General features: G+C 36.8%; 24 non-coding genes across 24 annotated transcripts; all 24 read left to right on the forward strand.

Moving 5' to 3' along the window:
• Positions 1–491: 491 nt before the first annotated feature.
• LOC125783047 (5S ribosomal RNA) lies at positions 492–610 on the forward strand. Its single transcript, XR_007425783.1, has one exon. It is a non-coding gene; the product is annotated as a 5S ribosomal RNA (ribosomal RNA).
• An 805-nt stretch (positions 611–1,415) lies between these two features.
• LOC125784319 (5S ribosomal RNA) lies at positions 1,416–1,534 on the forward strand. Its single transcript, XR_007427039.1, has one exon. It is a non-coding gene; the product is annotated as a 5S ribosomal RNA (ribosomal RNA).
• An 803-nt stretch (positions 1,535–2,337) lies between these two features.
• Positions 2,338–2,456, forward strand: LOC125784320 (5S ribosomal RNA). The gene has a single exon (XR_007427040.1). It is a non-coding gene; the product is annotated as a 5S ribosomal RNA (ribosomal RNA).
• Positions 2,457–3,265: 809 nt separating this feature from the next.
• Positions 3,266–3,384, forward strand: LOC125784321 (5S ribosomal RNA). The gene has a single exon (XR_007427041.1). It is a non-coding gene; the product is annotated as a 5S ribosomal RNA (ribosomal RNA).
• An 810-nt stretch (positions 3,385–4,194) lies between these two features.
• LOC125783227 (5S ribosomal RNA) lies at positions 4,195–4,313 on the forward strand. The gene has a single exon (XR_007425961.1). It is a non-coding gene; the product is annotated as a 5S ribosomal RNA (ribosomal RNA).
• Positions 4,314–5,120: 807 nt separating this feature from the next.
• On the forward strand, positions 5,121–5,239 carry LOC125784323 (5S ribosomal RNA). The gene has a single exon (XR_007427043.1). It is a non-coding gene; the product is annotated as a 5S ribosomal RNA (ribosomal RNA).
• An 806-nt stretch (positions 5,240–6,045) lies between these two features.
• On the forward strand, positions 6,046–6,164 carry LOC125784324 (5S ribosomal RNA). The gene has a single exon (XR_007427044.1). It is a non-coding gene; the product is annotated as a 5S ribosomal RNA (ribosomal RNA).
• An 810-nt stretch (positions 6,165–6,974) lies between these two features.
• On the forward strand, positions 6,975–7,093 carry LOC125784325 (5S ribosomal RNA). The gene has a single exon (XR_007427045.1). It is a non-coding gene; the product is annotated as a 5S ribosomal RNA (ribosomal RNA).
• Positions 7,094–7,903: 810 nt separating this feature from the next.
• Positions 7,904–8,022, forward strand: LOC125784326 (5S ribosomal RNA). Its single transcript, XR_007427046.1, has one exon. It is a non-coding gene; the product is annotated as a 5S ribosomal RNA (ribosomal RNA).
• Positions 8,023–8,827: 805 nt separating this feature from the next.
• LOC125783028 (5S ribosomal RNA) lies at positions 8,828–8,946 on the forward strand. Its single transcript, XR_007425764.1, has one exon. It is a non-coding gene; the product is annotated as a 5S ribosomal RNA (ribosomal RNA).
• An 806-nt stretch (positions 8,947–9,752) lies between these two features.
• Positions 9,753–9,871, forward strand: LOC125784327 (5S ribosomal RNA). The gene has a single exon (XR_007427047.1). It is a non-coding gene; the product is annotated as a 5S ribosomal RNA (ribosomal RNA).
• An 802-nt stretch (positions 9,872–10,673) lies between these two features.
• Positions 10,674–10,792, forward strand: LOC125782709 (5S ribosomal RNA). The gene has a single exon (XR_007425447.1). It is a non-coding gene; the product is annotated as a 5S ribosomal RNA (ribosomal RNA).
• An 802-nt stretch (positions 10,793–11,594) lies between these two features.
• LOC125782710 (5S ribosomal RNA) lies at positions 11,595–11,713 on the forward strand. The gene has a single exon (XR_007425448.1). It is a non-coding gene; the product is annotated as a 5S ribosomal RNA (ribosomal RNA).
• An 803-nt stretch (positions 11,714–12,516) lies between these two features.
• Positions 12,517–12,635, forward strand: LOC125782711 (5S ribosomal RNA). Its single transcript, XR_007425449.1, has one exon. It is a non-coding gene; the product is annotated as a 5S ribosomal RNA (ribosomal RNA).
• An 809-nt stretch (positions 12,636–13,444) lies between these two features.
• Positions 13,445–13,563, forward strand: LOC125782712 (5S ribosomal RNA). Its single transcript, XR_007425450.1, has one exon. It is a non-coding gene; the product is annotated as a 5S ribosomal RNA (ribosomal RNA).
• Positions 13,564–14,367: 804 nt separating this feature from the next.
• Positions 14,368–14,486, forward strand: LOC125782713 (5S ribosomal RNA). Its single transcript, XR_007425451.1, has one exon. It is a non-coding gene; the product is annotated as a 5S ribosomal RNA (ribosomal RNA).
• An 803-nt stretch (positions 14,487–15,289) lies between these two features.
• LOC125783019 (5S ribosomal RNA) lies at positions 15,290–15,408 on the forward strand. Its single transcript, XR_007425755.1, has one exon. It is a non-coding gene; the product is annotated as a 5S ribosomal RNA (ribosomal RNA).
• An 804-nt stretch (positions 15,409–16,212) lies between these two features.
• LOC125783092 (5S ribosomal RNA) lies at positions 16,213–16,331 on the forward strand. Its single transcript, XR_007425826.1, has one exon. It is a non-coding gene; the product is annotated as a 5S ribosomal RNA (ribosomal RNA).
• Positions 16,332–17,122: 791 nt separating this feature from the next.
• LOC125782715 (5S ribosomal RNA) lies at positions 17,123–17,241 on the forward strand. Its single transcript, XR_007425453.1, has one exon. It is a non-coding gene; the product is annotated as a 5S ribosomal RNA (ribosomal RNA).
• Positions 17,242–18,046: 805 nt separating this feature from the next.
• On the forward strand, positions 18,047–18,165 carry LOC125782716 (5S ribosomal RNA). The gene has a single exon (XR_007425454.1). It is a non-coding gene; the product is annotated as a 5S ribosomal RNA (ribosomal RNA).
• Positions 18,166–18,965: 800 nt separating this feature from the next.
• LOC125782717 (5S ribosomal RNA) lies at positions 18,966–19,084 on the forward strand. The gene has a single exon (XR_007425455.1). It is a non-coding gene; the product is annotated as a 5S ribosomal RNA (ribosomal RNA).
• Positions 19,085–19,885: 801 nt separating this feature from the next.
• Positions 19,886–20,004, forward strand: LOC125782718 (5S ribosomal RNA). Its single transcript, XR_007425456.1, has one exon. It is a non-coding gene; the product is annotated as a 5S ribosomal RNA (ribosomal RNA).
• An 803-nt stretch (positions 20,005–20,807) lies between these two features.
• On the forward strand, positions 20,808–20,926 carry LOC125782719 (5S ribosomal RNA). Its single transcript, XR_007425457.1, has one exon. It is a non-coding gene; the product is annotated as a 5S ribosomal RNA (ribosomal RNA).
• An 803-nt stretch (positions 20,927–21,729) lies between these two features.
• Positions 21,730–21,848, forward strand: LOC125783216 (5S ribosomal RNA). Its single transcript, XR_007425950.1, has one exon. It is a non-coding gene; the product is annotated as a 5S ribosomal RNA (ribosomal RNA).
• Positions 21,849–22,129: the final 281 nt, after the last annotated feature.

Raw genomic sequence — 22,129 nt, forward strand, 5'->3', positions numbered from 1 at the left:
CTTAATTACCTGGATCAAGTGTGCCGCGGACTCAGGCTGTTTGGATGGCAGGGGTGAAAAAAATTAAAAAGGCACCTTCTGTAGGACACAGGGCCTTTCTGTAAATGTATGCCAAGTATACTTTAATGTGTGTGTATGATTTTATTTATTTATTTCTCAGAATATTCTTTGTAAATATGATTTTTTTTTTAATTGGGCTTTTTTTTTATTGGGCCTAATCTGAAGCTTCCATTCCATTGAGTAAGAAACGTAGAGCAAGTAAATTGAACAAAAAAAAATGAAGAGATAAAAATTAAGACATATAGGGAGTTTTTGTCTTTTTTTCTTTGGTTACTTTTTGTAGTGAAAGTTAAAAGGAGCTTTTATTTTGAGGCAAGATCTTTGTATTAGTCCGTAGAGCTGCTTTACTTTTGTCAAGAGCAGTAAATGACAGTGAAAAGACTCAGGTCTGTGAGTGACTTATAAATAGGCTTGTTGGGAGTTGATCTTTCGCTTACGGCCATACCACCCTGAGAACGCCCGATCTCGTCTGATCTCGGAAGCTAAGCAGGGTCGGGCCTGGTTAGTATTTGGATGGGAGACCGCCTGGGAATACCAGGTGCTGTAAGCTTTTCCATCTTTCCTTTATTTTTTACTCCGTTCAGTCCATGATGTCACAATTTTTTACAAGGCTACACTGTGTTTACTCTTCATATAAAACACTTACAGTAAATCATATACAGATTAAATACTCACTTAAAAGTTCTTTCATTTTTCTGAAGGAGGATATTGTTTCTTCATGCTAATAAATAAAGAAAAAAATGCATTCTTTTTTATTTTCTTAACGTATAGGTACAGGGCGGCTCACTCCTGTTCCTGGGGCTCTACCACGCTAAAGATTTCAGATTTAACACACCTGAGTCTAGAATGTTCACGTGATCCTGAAGGTCTTAATTACCTGGATCAAGTGTGCCGCGGACTCAGGCTGTTTGGATGGCAGGGGTGAAAAAAATTAAAAAGGCACCTTCTGTAGGACACAGGGCCTTTCTGTAAATGTATGCCAAGTATACTTTAATGTGTGTGTATGATTTTATTTATTTATTTCTCAGAATATTCTTTGTAAATATGATTTTTTTTTAATTGGGCTTTTTTTTATTGGGCCTAATCTGAAGCTTCCATTCCATTGAGTAAGAAACGTAGAGCAAGAAAATTGAACAAAAAAATGAAGAGATAAAAATTAAGACATATAGGGAGTTTTTGTCTTTTTTTCTTTGGTTACTTTTTGTAGTGAAAGTTAAAAGGAGCTTTTATTTTGAGGCAAGATCTTTGTATTAGTCCGTAGAGCTGCTTTACTTTTGTCAAGAGCAGTAAATGACAGTGAAAAGACTCAGGTCTGTGAGTGACTTATGAATAGGCTTGTTGGGAGTTGATCTTTCGCTTACGGCCATACCACCCTGAGAACGCCCGATCTCGTCTGATCTCGGAAGCTAAGCAGGGTCGGGCCTGGTTAGTACTTGGATGGGAGACCGCCTGGGAATACCAGGTGCTGTAAGCTTTTCCATCTTTCCTTTATTTTTTACTCCGTTAAGTCCATGATGTCACAATTTTTTACAAGGCTACACTGTGTTTACTCTTCATATAAAACACTTACAGTAAACCATATACAGATTAAATACTCACTTAAAAGTTCTTTCATTTTTCTGAAGGAGGATATTGTTTCTTCATGCTAATAAATAAAGAAAAAATGCATTATTTTTTATTTTCTTAACATAGGTACAGGGCGACTGACTCCTGTTCCTGGGGCTCTACCACGCTAAAGATTTCAGATTTAACACACCTGAGTCTAGAATGTTCACGTGATCCTGAAGGTCTTAATTACCTGGATCAAGTGTGCCGCGGACTCAGGCTGTTTGGATGGCAGGGGTGAAAAAAATTAAAAAGGCACCTTCTGTAGGACACAGGGCCTTTCTGTAAATGTATGCCAAGTATACTTTAATGTGTGTGTATGATTTTATTTATTTATTTCTCAGAATATTCTTTGTAAATATGATTTTTTTTTAATTGGGCTTTTTTTATTGGGCCTAATCTGAAGCTTCCATTCCATTGAGTAAGAAACGTAGAGCAAGAAAATTGAACAAAAAAAAATGAAGAGATAAAAATTAAGACATACAGGGAGTTTTTGTCTTTTTTTCTTTGGTTACTTTTTGTAGTGAAAGTTAAAAGGAGCTTTTATTTTGAGGCAAGATCTTTGTATTAGTCCGTAGAGCTGCTTTACTTTTGTCAAGAGCAGTAAATGACAGTGAAAAGACTCAGGTCTGTGAGTGACTTATAAATAGGCTTGTTGGGAGTTGATCTTTCGCTTACGGCCATACCACCCTGAGAACGCCCGATCTCGTCTGATCTCGGAAGCTAAGCAGGGTCGGGCCTGGTTAGTACTTGGATGGGAGACCGCCTGGGAATACCAGGTGCTGTAAGCTTTTCCATCTTTCCTTTATTTTTTACTCCGTTCAGTCCATGATGTCACAATTTTTTACAAGGCTACACTGTGTTTACTCTTCATATAAAACACTTACAGTAAACCATATACAGATTAAATACTCACTTAAAAGTTCTTTCATTTTTCTGAAGGAGGATATTGTTTCTTCATGCTAATAAATAAAGAAAAAAATGCATTATTTTTTATTTTCTTAACGTATAGGTACAGGGCGGCTCACTCCTGTTCCTGGGGCTCTACCACGCTAAAGATTTCAGATTTAACACACCTGAGTCTAGAATGTTCACGTGATCCTGAAGGTCTTAATTACCTGGATCAAGTGTGCCGCGGACTCAGGCTGTTTGGATGGCAGGGGTGAAAAAAATTAAAAAGGCACCTTCTGTAGGACACAGGGCCTTTCTGTAAATGTATGCCAAGTATACTTTAATGTGTGTGTATGATTTTATTTATTTATTTCTCAGAATATTCTTTGTAAATATGATTTTTTTTTTAATTGGGCTTTTTTTTTATTGGGCCTAATCTGAAGCTTCCATTCCATTGAGTAAGAAACGTAGAGCAAGTAAATTGAACAAAAAAAAATGAAGAGATAAAAATTAAGACATATAGGGAGTTTTTGTCTTTTTTTCTTTGGTTACTTTTTGTAGTGAAAGTTAAAAGGAGCTTTTATTTTGAGGCAAGATCTTTGTATTAGTCCGTAGAGCTGCTTTACTTTTGTCAAGAGCAGTAAATGACAGTGAAAAGACTCAGGTCTGTGAGTGACTTATAAATAGGCTTGTTGGGAGTTGATCTTTCGCTTACGGCCATACCACCCTGAGAACGCCCGATCTCGTCTGATCTCGGAAGCTAAGCAGGGTCGGGCCTGGTTAGTACTTGGATGGGAGACCGCCTGGGAATACCAGGTGCTGTAAGCTTTTCCATCTTTCCTTTATTTTTTAATCCGTTCAGTCCATGATGTCACAATTTTTTACAAGGCTCCACTGTGTTTACTCTTCATATAAAACACTTACAGTAAACCATATACAGATTAAATACTCACTTAAAAGTTCTTTCATTTTTCTGAAGGAGGATATTGTTTCTTCATGCTAATAAATAAAGAAAAAAATGCATTATTTTTTATTTTCTTAACGTATAGGTACAGGGCGGCTCACTCCTGTTCCTGGGGCTCTACCACGCTAAAGATTTCAGATTTAACACACCTGAGTCTAGAATATTCACGTGATCCTGAAGGTCTTAATTACCTGGATCAAGTGTGCCTCGGACTCAGGCTGTTTGGATGGCAGGGGTGAAAAAAATTAAAAAGGCACCTTCTGTAGGACACAGGGCCTTTCTGTAAATGTATGCCAAGTATACTTTAATGTGTGTGTATGATTTTATTTATTTATTTCTCAGAATATTCTTTGTAAATATGATTTTTTTTTTAATTGGGCTTTTTTTTTTATTGGGCCTATTCTGAAGCTTCCATTCCATTGAGTAAGAAACGTAGAGCAAGTAAATTGAACAAAAAAAAATGAAGAGATAAAAATTAAGACATATAGGGAGTTTTTGTCTTTTTTTCTTTGGTTACTTTTTGTAGTGAAAGTTAAAAGGAGCTTTTATTTTGAGGCAAGATCTTTGTATTAGTCCGTAGAGCTGCTTTACTTTTGTCAAGAGCAGTAAATGACAGTGAAAAGACTCAGGTCTGTGAGTGACTTATAAATAGGCTTGTTGGGAGTTGATCTTTCGCTTACGGCCATACCACCCTGAGAACGCCCGATCTCGTCTGATCTCGGAAGCTAAGCAGGGTCGGGCCTGGTTAGTACTTGGATGGGAGACCGCCTGGGAATACAAGGTGCTGTAAGCTTTTCCATCTTTCCTTTATTTTTTAATCCGTTCAGTCCATGATGTCACAATTTTTTACAAGGCTCCACTGTGTTTACTCTTCATATAAAACACTTACAGTAAACCATATACAGATTAAATACTCACTTAAAAGTTCTTTCATTTTTCTGAAGGAGGATATTGTTTCTTCATGCTAATAAATAAAGAAAAAAATGCATTATTTTTTATTTTCTTAACGTATAGGTACAGGGCGGCTCACTCCTGTTCCTGGGGCTCTACCACGCTAAAGATTTCAGATTTAACACACCTGAGTCTAGAATATTCACGTGATCCTGAAGGTCTTAATTACCTGGATCAAGTGTGCCTCGGACTCAGGCTGTTTGGATGGCAGGGGTGAAAAAAATTAAAAAGGCACCTTCTGTAGGACACAGGGCCTTTCTGTAAATGTATGCCAAGTATACTTTAATGTGTGTGTATGATTTTATTTATTTATTTCTCAGAATATTCTTTGTAAATATGATTTTTTTTTTAATTGGGCTTTTTTTTATTGGGCCTAATCTGAAGCTTCCATTCCATTGAGTAAGAAACGTAGAGCAAGTAAATTGAACAAAAAAAATGAAGAGATAAAAATTAAGACATATAGGGAGTTTTTGTATTTTTTTCTTTGGTTACTTTTTGTAGTGAAAGTTAAAAGGAGCTTTTATTTTGAGGCAAGATCTTTGTATTAGTCCGTAGAGCTGCTTTACTTTTGTCAAGAGCAGTAAATGACAGTGAAAAGACTCAGGTCTGTGAGTGACTTATAAATAGGCTTGTTGGGAGTTGATCTTTCGCTTACGGCCATACCACCCTGAGAACGCCCGATCTCGTCTGATCTCGGAAGCTAAGCAGGGTCGGGCCTGGTTAGTACTTGGATGGGAGACCGCCTGGGAATACCAGGTGCTGTAAGCTTTTCCATCTTTCCTTTATTTTTTACTCCGTTCAGTCCATGATGTCACAATTTTTTACAAGGCTACACTGTGTTTACTCTTCATATAAAACACTTACAGTAAATCATATACAGATTAAATACTCACTTAAAAGTTCTTTCATTTTTCTGAAGGAGGATATTGTTTCTTCATGCTAATAAATAAAGAAAAAAATGCATTCTTTTTTATTTTCTTAACGTATAGGTACAGGGCGGCTCACTCCTGTTCCTGGGGCTCTACCACGCTAAAGATTTCAGATTTAACACACCTGAGTCTAGAATGTTCACGTGATCCTGAAGGTCTTAATTACCTGGATCAAGTGTGCCGCGGACTCAGGCTGTTTGGATGGCAGGGGTGAAAAAAATTAAAAAGGCACCTTCTGTAGGACACAGGGCCTTTCTGTAAATGTATGCCAAGTATACTTTAATGTGTGTGTATGATTTTATTTATTTATTTCTCAGAATATTCTTTGTAAATATGATTTTTTTTTAATTGGGCTTTTTTTATTGGGCCTAATCTGAAGCTTCCATTCCATTGAGTAAGAAACGTAGAGCAAGAAAATTGAACAAAAAAAAATGAAGAGATAAAAATTAAGACATACAGGGAGTTTTTGTCTTTTTTTCTTTGGTTACTTTTTGTAGTGAAAGTTAAAAGGAGCTTTTATTTTGAGGCAAGATCTTTGTATTAGTCCGTAGAGCTGCTTTACTTTTGTCAAGAGCAGTAAATGACAGTGAAAAGACTCAGGTCTGTGAGTGACTTATAAATAGGCTTGTTGGGAGTTGATCTTTCGCTTACGGCCATACCACCCTGAGAACGCCCGATCTCGTCTGATCTCGGAAGCTAAGCAGGGTCGGGCCTGGTTAGTACTTGGATGGGAGACCGCCTGGGAATACCAGGTGCTGTAAGCTTTTCCATCTTTCCTTTATTTTTTACTCCGTTCAGTCCATGATGTCACAATTTTTTACAAGGCTACACTGTGTTTACTCTTCATATAAAACACTTACAGTAAACCATATACAGATTAAATACTCACTTAAAAGTTCTTTCATTTTTCTGAAGGAGGATATTGTTTCTTCATGCTAATAAATAAAGAAAAAAATGCATTATTTTTTATTTTCTTAACGTATAGGTACAGGGCGGCTCACTCCTGTTCCTGGGGCTCTACCACGCTAAAGATTTCAGATTTAACACACCTGAGTCTAGAATGTTCACGTGATCCTGAAGGTCTTAATTACCTGGATCAAGTGTGCCGCGGACTCAGGCTGTTTGGATGGCAGGGGTGAAAAAAATTAAAAAGGCACCTTCTGTAGGACACAGGGCCTTTCTGTAAATGTATGCCAAGTATACTTTAATGTGTGTGTATGATTTTATTTATTTATTTCTCAGAATATTCTTTGTAAATATGATTTTTTTTTTAATTGGGCTTTTTTTTTTATTGGGCCTAATCTGAAGCTTCCATTCCATTGAGTAAGAAACGTAGAGCAAGTAAATTGAACAAAAAAAAATGAAGAGATAAAAATTAAGACATATAGGGAGTTTTTGTCTTTTTTTCTTTGGTTACTTTTTGTAGTGAAAGTTAAAAGGAGCTTTTATTTTGAGGCAAGATCTTTGTATTAGTCCGTAGAGCTGCTTTACTTTTGTCAAGAGCAGTAAATGACAGTGAAAAGACTCAAGTCTGTGAGTGACTTATAAATAGGCTTGTTGGGAGTTGATCTTTCGCTTACGGCCATACCACCCTGAGAACGCCCGATCTCGTCTGATCTCGGAAGCTAAGCAGGGTCGGGCCTGGTTAGTACTTGGATGGGAGACCGCCTGGGAATACCAGGTGCTGTAAGCTTTTCCATCTTTCCTTTATTTTTTAATCCGTTCAGTCCATGATGTCACAATTTTTTACAAGGCTCCACTGTGTTTACTCTTCATATAAAACACTTACAGTAAACCATATACAGATTAAATACTCACTTAAAAGTTCTTTCATTTTTCTGAAGGAGGATATTGTTTCTTCATGCTAATAAATAAAGAAAAAAATGCATTATTTTTTATTTTCTTAACGTATAGGTACAGGGCGGCTCACTCCTGTTCCTGGGGCTCTACCACGCTAAAGATTTCAGATTTAACACACCTGAGTCTAGAATATTCACGTGATCCTGAAGGTCTTAATTACCTGGATCAAGTGTGCCTCGGACTCAGGCTGTTTGGATGGCAGGGGTGAAAAAAATTAAAAAGGCACCTTCTGTAGGACACAGGGCCTTTCTGTAAATGTATGCCAAGTATACTTTAATGTGTGTGTATGATTTTATTTATTTATTTCTCAGAATATTCTTTGTAAATATGATTTTTTTTTTAATTGGGCTTTTTTTTTTATTGGGCCTAATCTGAAGCTTCCATTCCATTGAGTAAGAAACGTAGAGCAAGTAAATTGAACAAAAAAAAATGAAGAGATAAAAATTAAGACATATAGGGAGTTTTTGTCTTTTTTTCTTTGGTTACTTTTTGTAGTGAAAGTTAAAAGGAGCTTTTATTTTGAGGCAAGATCTTTGTATTAGTCCGTAGAGCTGCTTTACTTTTGTCAAGAGCAGTAAATGACAGTGAAAAGACTCAGGTCTGTGAGTGACTTATAAATAGGCTTGTTGGGAGTTGATCTTTCGCTTACGGCCATACCACCCTGAGAACGCCCGATCTCGTCTGATCTCGGAAGCTAAGCAGGGTCGGGCCTGGTTAGTACTTGGATGGGAGACCGCCTGGGAATACCAGGTGCTGTAAGCTTTTCCATCTTTCCTTTATTTTTTAATCCGTTCAGTCCATGATGTCACAATTTTTTACAAGGCTCCACTGTGTTTACTCTTCATATAAAACACTTACAGTAAACCATATACAGATTAAATACTCACTTAAAAGTTCTTTCATTTTTCTGAAGGAGGATATTGTTTCTTCATGCTAATAAATAAAGAAAAAAATGCATTATTTTTTATTTTCTTAACGTATAGGTACAGGGCGGCTCACTCCTGTTCCTGGGGCTCTACCACGCTAAAGATTTCAGATTTAACACACCTGAGTCTAGAATGTTCACGTGATCCTGAAGGTCTTAATTACCTGGATCAAGTGTGCCTCGGACTCAGGCTGTTTGGATGGCAGGGGTGAAAAAAATTAAAAAGGCACCTTCTGTAGGACACAGGGCCTTTCTGTAAATGTATGCCAAGTATACTTTAATGTGTGTGTATGATTTTATTTATTTATTTCTCAGAATATTCTTTGTAAATATGATTTTTTTTAATTGGGCTTTTTTTTATTGGGCATAATCTGAAGCTTCCATTCTATTGAGTAAGAAACGTAGAGCAAGAAAATTGAAAAAAAAAAATGAAGAGATAAAAATTAAGACATAGAGGGAGTTTTTGTCTTTTTTTCTTTGGTTACTTTTTGTAGTGAAAGTTAAAAGGAGCTTTTATTTTGAGGCAAGATCTTTGTATTAGTCCGTAGAGCTGCTTTACTTTTGTCAAGAGCAGTAAATGACAGTGAAAAGACTCAGGTCTGTGAGTGACTTATAAATAGGCTTGTTGGGAGTTGATCTTTCGCTTACGGCCATACCACCCTGAGAACGCCCGATCTCGTCTGATCTCGGAAGCTAAGCAGGGTCGGGCCTGGTTAGTACTTGGAAGGGAGACCGCCTGGGAATACCAGGTGCTGTAAGCTTTTCCATCTTTCCTTTATTTTTTACTCCGTTCAGTCCATGATGTCACAAATTTTTACAAGGCTACACTGTGTTTACTCTTCATATAAAACACTTACAGTAAACCATATACAGATTAAGTACTCACTTAAAAGTTCTTTCATTTTTCTGAAGGAGGATATTGTTTCTTCATGCTAATAAATAAAGAACAAAATGCATTATTTTTTATTTTCTTAACATAGGTACAGGGCGACTGACTTCTGTTCCTGGGGCTCTACCACGCTAAAGATTTCAGATTTAACACACCTGAGTCTAGAATGTTCACGTGATCCTGAAGGTCTTAATTACCTGGATCAAGTGTGCCGCGGACTCAGGCTGTTTGGATGGCAGGGGTGAAAAAAATTAAAAAGGCACGTTCTGTAGGACACAGGGCCTTTCTGTAAATGTATGCCAAGTATACTTTAATGTGTGTGTATGATTTTATTTATTTATTTCTCAGAATATTCTTTGTAAATATGATTTTTTTTTTAATTGGGCTTTTTTTTTTACTGGGCCTAATCTGAAGCTTCCATTCCATTGAGTAAGAAACGTAGAGCAAGAAAATTGAAAAAAAAAATGAAGAGATAAAAATTAAGACATATAGGGAGTTTTTGTCTTTTTTTCTTTGGTTACTTTTTGTAGTGAAAGTTAAAAGGAGCTTTTATTTTGAGGCAAGATCTTTGTATTAGTCCGTAGAGCTGCTTTACTTTTGTCAAGAGCAGTAAATGACAGTGAAAAGACTCAGGTCTGTGAGTGACTTATGAATAGGCTTGTTGGGAGTTGATCTTTCGCTTACGGCCATACCACCCTGAGAACGCCCGATCTCGTCTGATCTCGGAAGCTAAGCAGGGTCGGGCCTGGTTAGTACTTGGATGGGAGACCGCCTGGGAATACCAGGTGCTGTAAGCTTTTCCATCTTTCCTTTATTTTTTACTCCGTTCAGTCCATGATGTCACAATTTTTTACAAGGCTACACTGTGTTTACTCTTCATATAAAACACTTACAGTAAACCATATACAGATTAAATACTCACTTAAAAGTTCTTTCATTTTTCTGAAGGAGGATATTGTTTCTTCATGCTAATAAATAAAGAAAAAATGCATTATTTTTTATTTTCTTAACATAGGTACAGGGCGACTGACTCCTGTTCCTGGGGCTCTACCACGCTAAAGATTTCAGATTTAACACACCTGAGTCTAGAATGTTCACGTGATCCTGAAGGTCTTAATTACCTGGATCAAGTGTGCCGCGGACTCAGGCTGTTTGGATGGCAGGGGTGAAAAAATTTAAAAAGGCACCTTCTGTAGGACACAGGGCCTTTCTGTAAATGTATGCCAAGTATACTTTAATGTGTGTGTATGATTTTATTTATTTATTTCTCAGAATATTCTTTGTAAATATGATTTTTTTTTAAATTGGGCTTTTTTTTTATTGGGCCTAATCTGAAGCTTCCATTCCATTGATTAAGAAACGTAGAGCAAGAAAATTGAACAAAAAAATGAAGAGATAAAAATTAAGACATATAGGGAGTTTTTGTCTTTTTTTCTTTGGTTACTTTTTGTAGTGAAAGTTAAAAGGAGCTTTTATTTTGAGGCAAGATCTTTGTATTAGTCCGTAGCTGCTTTACTTTTGTCAAGAGCAGTAAATGACAGTGAAAAGACTCAGGTCTGTGAGTGACTTATAAATAGGCTTGTTGGGAGTTGATCTTTCGCTTACGGCCATACCACCCTGAGAACGCCCGATCTCGTCTGATCTCGGAAGCTAAGCAGGGTCGGGCCTGGTTAGTACTTGGATGGGAGACCGCCTGGGAATACCAGGTGCTGTAAGCTTTTCCATCTTTCCTTTATTTTTTACTCCGTTCAGTCCATGATGTCACAATTTTTTACAAGGCTACACTGTGTTTACTCTTCATATAAAACACTTACAGTAAACCATATACAGATTAAATACTCACTTAAAAGTTCTTTCATTTTTCTGAAGGAGGATATTGTTTCTTCATGCTAATAAATAAAGAAAAAAATGCATTATTTTTTATTTTCTTAACGTATAGGTACAGGGCGGCTCACTCCTATTCCTGGGGCTCTACCACGCTAAAGATTTCAGATTTAACACACCTGAGTCTAGAATGTTCACGTGATCCTGAAGGTCTTAATTACCTGGATCAAGTGTGCCGCGGACTCAGGCTGTTTGGATGGCAGGGGTGAAAAAAATTAAAAAGGCACCTTCTGTAGGACACAGGGCCTTTCTGTAAATGTATGCCAAGTATACTTTAATGTGTGTGTATGATTTTATTTATTTATTTCTCAGAATATTCTGTGTAAATATGATTTTTTTTTTTAATTGGGCTTTTTTTTTATTGGGCCTAATCTGAAGCTTCCATTCCATTGAGTAAGAAACGTAGAGCAAGTAAATTGAACAAAAAAAATGAAGAGATAAAAATTAAGACATATAGGGAGTTTTTGTATTTTTTTCTTTGGTTACTTTTTGTAGTGAAAGTTAAAAGGAGCTTTTATTTTGAGGCAAGATCTTTGTATTAGTCCGTAGAGCTGCTTTACTTTTGTCAAGAGCAGTAAATGACAGTGAAAAGACTCAGAGTGACTTATAAATAGGCTTGTTGGGAGTTAATCTTTCGCTTACGGCCATACCACCCTGAGAACGCCCGATCTCGTCTGATCTCGGAAGCTAAGCAGGGTCGGGCCTGGTTAGTACTTGGATGGGAGACCGCCTGGGAATACCAGGTGCTGTAAGCTTTTCCATCTTTCCTTTATTTTTTACTCCGTTCAGTCCATGATGTCACAATTTTTTACAAGGCTACACTGTGTTTACTCTTCATATAAAACACTTACAGTAAACCATATACAGATTAAATACTCACTTAAAAGTTCTTTCATTTTTCTGAAGGAGGATATTGTTTCTTCATGCTAATAAATAAAGAAAAAATGCATTATTTTTTATTTTCTTAACATAGGTACAGGGCGACTGACTCCTGTTCATGGGGCTCTACCACGCTAAAGATTTCAGATTTAACACACCTGAGTCTAGAATGTTCACGTGATCCTGAAGGTCTTAATTACCTGGATCAAGTGTGCCGCGGACTCAGGCTGTTTGGATGGCAGGGGTGAAAAAATTTAAAAAGGCACCTTCTGTAGGACACAGGGCCTTTCTGTAAATGTATGCCAAGTATACTTTAATGTGTGTGTATGATTTTATTTATTTATTTCTCAGAATATTCTTTGTAAATATGATTTTTTTTTTAATTGGGCTTTTTTTTATTGGGCCTAATCTGAAGCTTCCATTCCATTGAGTAAGAAACGTAAAGCAAGAAAATTGAACAAAAAAATGAAGAGATAAAAATTAAGACATATAGGGAGTTTTTGTCTTTTTTTCTTTGGTTACTTTTTGTAGTGAAAGTTAAAAGGAGCTTTTATTTTGAGGCAAGATCTTTGTATTAGTCCGTAGAGCTGCTTTACTTTTGTCAAGAGCAGTAAATGACAGTGAAAAGACTCAGGTCTGTGAATGACTTATAAATAGGCTTGTTGGGAGTTGATCTTTCGCTTACGGCCATACCACCCTGAGAACGCCCGATCTCGTCTGATCTCGGAAGCTAAGCAGGGTCGGGCCTGGTTAGTACTTGGATGGGAGACCGCCTGGGAATACCAGGTGCTGTAAGCTTTTCCATCTTTCCTTTATTTTTTACTCCGTTCAGTCCATGATGTCACAATTTTTTACAAGGCTACACTGTGTTTACTCTTCATATAAAACACTTACAGTAAACCATACACAGATTAAATACTCACTTAAAAGTTCTTTCATTTTTCTGAAGGAGGATATTGTTTCTTCATGCTAATAAATAAAGAAAAAAATGCATTCTTTTTTATTTTCTTAACGTATAGGTACAGGGCGGCTCACTCCTGTTCCTGGGGCTCTACCACGCTAAAGATTTCAGATTTAACACACCTGAGTCTAGAATGTTCACGTGATCCTGAAGGTCTTAATTACCTGGATCAAGTGTGCCGCGGACTCAGGCTGTTTGGATGGCAGGGGTGAAAAAAATTAAAAAGGCACCTTCTGTAGGACACAGGGCCTTTCTGTAAATGTATGCCAAGTATACTTTAATGTGTGTGTATGATTTTATTTATTTATTTCTCAGAATATTCTTTGTAAATATGATTTTTTTTTTAATTGGGCTTTTTTTTTATTGGGCCTAATCTGAAGCTTCCATTCCATTGAGTAAGAAACGTAGAGCAAGTAAATTGAACAAAAAAAAATGAAGAGATAAAAATTAAGACATATAGGGAGTTTTTGTATTTTTTTCTTTGGTTACTTTTTGTAGTGAAAGTTAAAAGGAGCTTTTATTTTGAGGCAAGATCTTTGTATTAGTCCGTAGAGCTGCTTTACTTTTGTCAAGAGCAGTAAATGACAGTGAAAAGACTCAGGTCTGTGAGTGACTTATAAATAGGCTTGTTGGGAGTTGATCTTTCGCTTACGGCCATACCACCCTGAGAACGCCCGATCTCGTCTGATCTCGGAAGCTAAGCAGGGTCGGGCCTGGTTAGTACTTGGATGGGAGACCGCCTGGGAATACCAGGTGCTGTAAGCTTTTCCATCTTTCCTTTATTTTTTACTCCGTTCAGTCCATGATGTCACAATTTTTTACAAGGCTACACTGTGTTTACTCTTCATATAAAACACTTACAGTAAACCATATACAGATTAAATACTCACTTAAAAGTTCTTTCATTTTTCTGAAGGAGGATATTGTTTCTTCATGCTAATAAATAAAGAAAAAATGCATTATTTTTTATTTTCTTAACATAGGTACAGGGCGACTGACTCCTGTTCCTGGGGCTCTACCACGCTAAAGATTTCAGATTTAACACACCTGAGTCTAGAATGTTCACGTGATCCTGAAGGTCTTAATTACCTGGATCAAGTGTGCCGCGGACTCAGGCTGTTTGGATGGCAGGGGTGAAAAAATTTAAAAAGGCACCTTCTGTAGGACACAGGGCCTTTCTGTAAATGTATGCCAAGTATACTTTAATGTGTGTGTATGATTTTATTTATTTATTTCTCAGAATATTCTTTGTAAATATGATTTTTTTTTTAATTGGGCTTTTTTTTTATTGGGCCTAATCTGAAGCTTCCATTCCATTGAGTAAGAAACGTAAAGCAAGAAAATTGAACAAAAAAATGAAGAGATAAAAATTAAGACATATAGGGAGTTTTTGTCTTTTTTTCTTTGGTTACTTTTTGTAGTGAAAGTTAAAAGGAGCTTTTATTTTGAGGCAAGATCTTTGTATTAGTCCGTAGAGCTGCTTTACTTTTGTCAAGAGCAGTAAATGACAGTGAAAAGACTCAGGTCTGTGAGTGACTTATGAATAGGCTTGTTGGGAGTTGATCTTTCGCTTACGGCCATACCACCCTGAGAACGCCCGATCTCGTCTGATCTCGGAAGCTAAGCAGGGTCGGGCCTGGTTAGTACTTGGATGGGAGACCGCCTGGGAATACCAGGTGCTGTAAGCTTTTCCATCTTTCCTTTATTTTTTACTCCGTTCAGTCCATGATGTCACAATTTTTTACAAGGCTACACTGTGTTTACTCTTCATATAAAACACTTACAGTAAACCATATACAGATTAAATACTCACTTAAAAGTTCTTTCATTTTTCTGAAGGAGGATATTGTTTCTTCATGCTAATAAATAAAGAAAAAATGCATTATTTTTTATTTTCTTAACATAGGTACAGGGCGACTGACTCCTGTTCCTGGGGCTCTACCACGCTAAAGATTTCAGATTTAACACACCTGAGTCTAGAATGTTCACGTGATCCTGAAGGTCTTAATTACCTGGATCAAGTGTGCCGCGGACTCAGGCTGTTTGGATGGCAGGGGTGAAAAAATTTAAAAAGGCACCTTCTGTAGGACACAGGGCCTTTCTGTAAATGTATGCCAAGTATACTTTAATGTGTGTGTATGATTTTATTTATTTATTTCTCAGAATATTCTTTGTAAATATGATTTTTTTTTTAATTGGGCTTTTTTTTATTGGGCCTAAACTGAAGCTTCCATTCCATTGAGTAAGAAACGTAAAGCAAGAAAATTGAACAAAAAAATGAAGAGATAAAAATTAAGACATATAGGGAGTTTTTGTCTTTTTTTCTTTGGTTACTTTTTGTAGTGAAAGTTAAAAGGAGCTTTTATTTTGAGGCAAGATCTTTGTATTAGTCCGTAGAGCTGCTTTACTTTTGTCAAGAGCAGTAAATGACAGTGAAAAGACTCAGGTCTGTGAGTGACTTATAAATAGGCTTGTTGGGAGTTGATCTTTCGCTTACGGCCATACCACCCTGAGAACGCCTGATCTCGTCTGATCTCGGAAGCTAAGCAGGGTCGGGCCTGGTTAGTACTTGGATGGGAGACCGCCTGGGAATACCAGGTGCTGTAAGCTTTTCCATCTTTCCTTTATTTTTTACTCCGTTCAGTCCATGATGTCACAATTTTTTACAAGGCTACACTGTGTTTACTCTTCATATAAAACACTTACAGTAAACCATATACAGATTAAATACTCACTTAAAAGTTCTTTCATTTTTCTGAAGGAGGATATTGTTTCTTCATGCTAATAAATGAAGAAAAAATGCATTATTTTTTATTTTCTTAACATAGGTACAGGGCGACTGACTCCTGTTCCTGGGGCTCTACCACGCTAAAGATTTCAGATTTAACACACCTGAGTCTAGAATGTTCACGTGATCCTGAAGGTCTTAATTACCTGGATCAAGTGTGCCGCGGACTCAGGCTGTTTGGATGGCAGGGGTGAAAAAATTTAAAAAGGCACCTTCTGTAGGACACAGGGCCTTTCTGTAAATGTATGCCAAGTATACTTTAATGTGTGTGTATGATTTTATTTATTTATTTCTCAGAATATTCTTTGTAAATATGATTTTTTTTTAATTGGGCTTTTTTTTTATTGGGCCTAATCTGAAGCTTCCATTCCATTGAGTAAGAAACGTAGAGCAAGAAAATTGAACAAAAAAAATGAAGAGATAAAAATTAAGACATATAGGGAGTTTTTGTCTTTTTTTCTTTGGTTACTTTTTGTAGTGAAAGTTAAAAGGAGCTTTTATTTTGAGGCAAGATCTTTGTATTAGTCCGTAGAGCTGCTTTACTTTTGTCAAGAGCAGTAAATGACAGTGAAAAGACTCAGGTCTGTGAGTGACTTATAAATAGGCTTGTTGGGAGTTGATCTTTCGCTTACGACCATACCACCCTGAGAACGCCCGATCTCGTCTGATCTCGGAAGCTAAGCAGGGTCGGGCCTGGTTAGTACTTGGATGGGAGACCGCCTGGGAATACCAGGTGCTGTAAGCTTTTCCATCTTTCCTTTATTTTTTACTCCGTTCAGTCCATGATGTCACAAATTTTTACAAGGCTACACTGTGTTTACTCTTCATATAAAACACTTACAGTAAACCATATACAGATTAAATACTCACTTAAAAGTTCTTTCATTTTTTTGAAGGAGGATATTGTTTCTTCATGCTAATAAATAAAGAAAAAATGCATTATTTTTTATTTTCTTAACATAGGTACAGGGCGACTGACTCCTGTTCATGGGGCTCTACCACGCTAAAGATTTCAGATTTAACACACCTGAGTCTAGAATGTTCACGTGTATCCTGAAGGTCTTAATTACCTGGATCAAGTGTGCCGCGGACTCAGGCTGTTTGGATGGCAGGGGTGAAAAAAATTAAAAAGGCACCTTGGGCCTTTCTGTAAATGTATGCCAAGTATACTTTAATGTGTGTGTATGATTTTATTTATTTATTTCTCAGAATATTCTTTGTAAATATGATTTTTTTTTAATTGGGCTTTTTTTATTGGGCCTAATCTGAAGCTTCCATTCCATTGAGTAAGAAACGTAGAGCAAGAAAATTGAAAAAAAAAAATGAAGAGATAAAAATTAAGACATACAGGGAGTTTTTGTCTTTTTTTCTTTGGTTACTTTTTGTAGTGAAAGTTAAAAGGAGCTTTTATTTTGAGGCAAGATCTTTGTATTAGTCCGTAGAGCTGCTTTACTTTTGTCAAGAGCAGTAAATGACAGTGAAAAGACTCAGGTCTGTGAGTGACTTATAAATAGGCTTGTTGGGAGTTTATCTTTCGCTTACGGCCATACCACCCTGAGAACGCCCGATCTCGTCTGATCTCGGAAGCTAAGCAGGGTCGGGCCTGGTTAGTACTTGGATGGGAGACCGCCTGGGAATACCAGGTGCTGTAAGCTTTTCCATCTTTCCTTTATTTTTTACTCCGTTCAGTCCATGATGTCACAAATTTTTACAAGGCTACACTGTGTTTACTCTTCATATAAAACACTTACAGTAAACCATATACAGATTAAGTACTCACTTAAAAGTTCTTTCATTTTTCTGAAGGAGGATATTGTTTCTTCATGCTAATAAATAAAGAAAAAATGCATTATTTTTTATTTTCTTAACATAGGTACAGGGCGACTGACTTCTGTTCCTGGGGCTCTACCACGCTAAAGATTTCAGATTTAACACACCTGAGTCTAGAATGTTCACGTGATCCTGAAGGTCTTAATTACCTGGATCAAGTGTGCCGCGGACTCAGGCTGTTTGGATGGCAGGGGTGAAAAAAATTAAAAAGGCACGTTCTGTAGGACACAGGGCCTTTCTGTAAATGTATGCCAAGTATACTTTAATGTGTGTGTATGATTTTATTTATTTATTTCTCAGAATATTCTTTGTAAATATGATTTTTTTTTAATTGGGCTTTTTTTTATTGGGCCTAATCTGAAGCTTCCATTCTATTGAGTAAGAAACGTAGAGCAAGAAAATTGAACAAAAAAAAAATGAAGAGATAAAAATTAAGACATATAGGGAGTTTTTGTCTTTTTTTCTTTGGTTACTTTTTGTAGTGAAAGTTAAAAGGAGCTTTTATTTTGAGGCAAGATCTTTGTATTAGTCCGTAGAGCTGCTTTACTTTTGTCAAGAGCAGTAAATGACAGTGAAAAGACTCAGGTCTGTGAGTGACTTATAAATAGGCTTGTTGGGAGTTGATCTTTCGCTTACGGCCATACCACCCTGAGAACGCCCGATCTCGTCTGATCTCGGAAGCTAAGCAGGGTCGGGCCTGGTTAGTACTTGGATGGGAGACCGCCTGGGAATACCAGGTGCTGTAAGCTTTTCCATCTTTCCTTTATTTTTTACTCCGTTCAGTCCATGATGTCACAAATTTTTACAAGGCTACACTGTGTTTACTCTTCATATAAAACACTTACAGTAAACCATATACAGATTAAGTACTCACTTAAAAGTTCTTTCATTTTTCTGAAGGAGGATATTGTTTCTTCATGCTAATAAATAAAGAAAAAATGCATTATTTTTAATTTTCTTAACATAGGTACAGGGCGACTGACTTCTGTTCCTGGGGCTCTACCACGCTAAAGATTTCAGATTTAACACACCTGAGTCTAGAATGTTCACGTGATCCTGAAGGTCTTAATTACCTGGATCAAGTGTGCCGCGGACTCAGGCTGTTTGGATGGCAGGGGTGAAAAAAATTAAAAAGGCACCTTCTGTAGGACACAGGGCCTTTCTGTAAATGTATGCCAAGTATACTTTAATGTGTGTGTATGATTTTATTTATTTATTTCTCAGAATATTCTTTGTAAATATGATTTTTTTTTTAATTGGGCTTTTTTTTTTATTGGGCCTAATCTGAAGCTTCCATTCCATTGAGTAAGAAACGTAGAGCAAGTAAATTGAACAAAAAAAAATGAAGAGATAAAAATTAAGACATATAGGGAGTTTTTGTATTTTTTTCTTTGGTTACTTTTTGTAGTGAAAGTTAAAAGGAGCTTTTATTTTGAGGCAAGATCTTTGTATTAGTCCGTAGAGCTGCTTTACTTTTGTCAAGAGCAGTAAATGACAGTGAAAAGACTCAGAGTGACTTATAAATAGGCTTGTTGGGAGTTGATCTTTCGCTTACGGCCATACCACCCTGAGAACGCCCGATCTCGTCTGATCTCGGAAGCTAAGCAGGGTCGGGCCTGGTTAGTACTTGGATGGGAGACCGCCTGGGAATACCAGGTGCTGTAAGCTTTTCCATCTTTCCTTTATTTTTTACTCCGTTCAGTCCATGATGTCACAATTTTTTACAAGGCTACACTGTGTTTACTCTTCATATAAAACACTTACAGTAAACCATATACAGATTAAATACTCACTTAAAAGTTCTTTCATTTTTCTGAAGGAGGATATTGTTTCTTCATGCTAATAAATAAAGAAAAAATGCATTATTTTTTATTTTCTTAACATAGGTACAGGGCGACTGACTCCTGTTCCTGGGGCTCTACCACGCTAAAGATTTCAGATTTAACACACCTGAGTCTAGAATGTTCACGTGATCCTGAAGGTCTTAATTACCTGGATCAAGTGTGCCGCGGACTCAGGCTGTTTGGATGGCAGGGGTGAAAAAATTTAAAAAGGCACCTTCTGTAGGACACAGGGCCTTTCTGTAAATGTATGCCAAGTATACTTTAATGTGTGTGTATGATTTTTTTTATTTATTTCTCAGAATATTCTTTGTAAATATGATTTTTTTTTAATTGGGCTTTTTTATTGGGCCTAATCTGAAGCTTCCATTCCATTGAGTAAGAAACGTAGAGCAAGAAAATTCAACAAAAAAAATGAAGAGATAAAAATTAAGACATATAGGGAGTTTTTGTCTTTTTTTCTTTGGTTACTTTTTGTAGTGAAAGTTAAAAGGTGCTTTTATTTTGAGGCAAGATCTTTGTATTAGTCCGTAGAGCTGCTTTACTTTTGTCAAGAGCAGTAAATGACAGTGAAAAGACTCAGGTCTGTGAGTGACTTATAAATAGGCTTGTTGGGAGTTGATCTTTCGCTTACGGCCATACCACCCTGAGAACGCCCGATCTCGTCTGATCTCGGAAGCTAAGCAGGGTCGGGCCTGGTTAGTACTTGGATGGGAGACCGCCTGGGAATACCAGGTGCTGTAAGCTTTTCCATCTTTCCTTTATTTTTTACTCCGTTCAGTCCATGATGTCACAATTTTTTACAAGGCTACACTGTGTTTACTCTTCATATAAAACACTTACAGTAAACCATATACAGATTAAATACTCACTTAAAAGTTATTTCATTTTTCTGAAGGAGGATATTGTTTCTTCATGCTAATAAATAAAGAAAAAATGCATTATTTTTTATTTTCTTAACATAGGTACAGGGCGACTGACTCCTGTTCCTGGGGCTCTACCACGCTAAAGATTTCAGATTTAACACACCTGAGTCTAGAATGTTCACGTGATCCTGAAGGTCTTAATTACCTGGATCAAGTGTGCCGCGGACTCAGGCTGTTTGGATGGCAGGGGTGAAAAAAATTAAAAAGGCACCTTCTGTAGGACACAGGGCCTTTCTGTAAATGTATGCCAAGTATACTTTAATGTGTGTGTATGATTTTATTTATTTATTTCTCAGAATATTCTTTGTAAATATGATTTTTTTTTTAATTGGGCTTTTTTTTATTGGGCCTAATCTGAAGCTTCCATTCCATTGAGTAAGAAACGTAAAGCAAGAAAATTGAACAAAAAAATGAAGAGATAAAAATTAAGACATATAGGGAGTTTTTGTCTTTTTTTCTTTGGTTACTTTTTGTAGTGAAAGTTAAAAGGAGCTTTTATTTTGAGGCAAGATCTTTGTATTAGTCCGTAGAGCTGCTTTACTTTTGTCAAGAGCAGTAAATGACAGTGAAAAGACTCAGGTCTGTGAGTGACTTATGAATAGGCTTGTTGGGAGTTGATCTTTCGCTTACGGCCATACCACCCTGAGAACGCCCGATCTCGTCTGATCTCGGAAGCTAAGCAGGGTCGGGCCTGGTTAGTACTTGGATGGGAGACCGCCTGGGAATACCAGGTGCTGTAAGCTTTTCCATCTTTCCTTTATTTTTTACTCCGTTCAGTCCATGATGTCACAATTTTTTACAAGGCTACACTGTGTTTACTCTTCATATAAAACACTTACAGTAAACCATATACAGATTAAATACTCACTTAAAAGTTCTTTCATTTTTCTGAAGGAGGATATTGTTTCTTCATGCTAATAAATAAAGAAAAAATGCATTATTTTTTATTTTCTTAACATAGGTACAGGGCGACTGACTCCTGTTCCTGGGGCTCTACCACGCTAAAGATTTCAGATTTAACACACCTGAGTCTAGAATGTTCACGTGATCCTGAAGGTCTTAATTACCTGGATCAAGTGTGCCGCGGACTCAGGCTGTTTGGATGGCAGGGGTGAAAAAATTTAAAAAGGCACCTTCTGTAGGACACAGGGCCTTTCTGTAAATGTATGCCAAGTATACTTTAATGTGTGTGTATGATTTTATTTATTTATTTCTCAGAATATTCTTTGTAAATATGATTTTTTTTTAATTGGGCTTTTTTTATTGGGCCTAATCTAAAGCTTCCATTCCATTGAGTAAGAAACGTAGAGCAAGAAAATTGAACAAAAAAAAATGAAGAGATAAAAATTAAGACATATAGGGAGTTTTTGTCTTTTTTTCTTTGGTTACTTTTTGTAGTGAAAGTTAAAAGGAGCTTTTATTTTGAGGCAAGATCTTTGTATTAGTCCGTAGAGCTGCTTTACTTTTGTCAAGAGCAGTAAATGACAGTGAAAAGACTCAGGTCTGTGAGTGACTTATAAATAGGCTTGTTGGGAGTTGATCTTTCGCTTACGGCCATAGCACCCTGAGAACGCCCGATCTCGTCTGATCTCGGAAGCTAAGCAGGGTCGGGCCTGGTTAGTACTTGGATGGGAGACCGCCTGGGAATACCAGGTGCTGTAAGCTTTTCCATCTTTCCTTTATTTTTTACTCCGTTCAGTCCATGATGTCACAATTTTTTACAAGGCTACACTGTGTTTACTCTTCATATAAAACACTTACAGTAAACCATATACAGATTAAATACTCACTTAAAAGTTCTTTCATTTTTCTGAAGGAGGATATTGTTTCTTCATGCTAATAAATAAAGAAAAAATGCATTATTTTTTATTTTCTTAACATAGGTACAGGGCGACTGACTCCTGTTCCTGGGGCTCTACCACGCTAAAGATCTCAGATTTAACACA

The sequence above is a fragment of the Astyanax mexicanus genome, chromosome 18 (genome assembly GCF_023375975.1).
Source record: "Astyanax mexicanus isolate ESR-SI-001 chromosome 18, AstMex3_surface, whole genome shotgun sequence".
Taxonomy (NCBI): Eukaryota; Metazoa; Chordata; class Actinopteri; order Characiformes; family Acestrorhamphidae; genus Astyanax; species Astyanax mexicanus.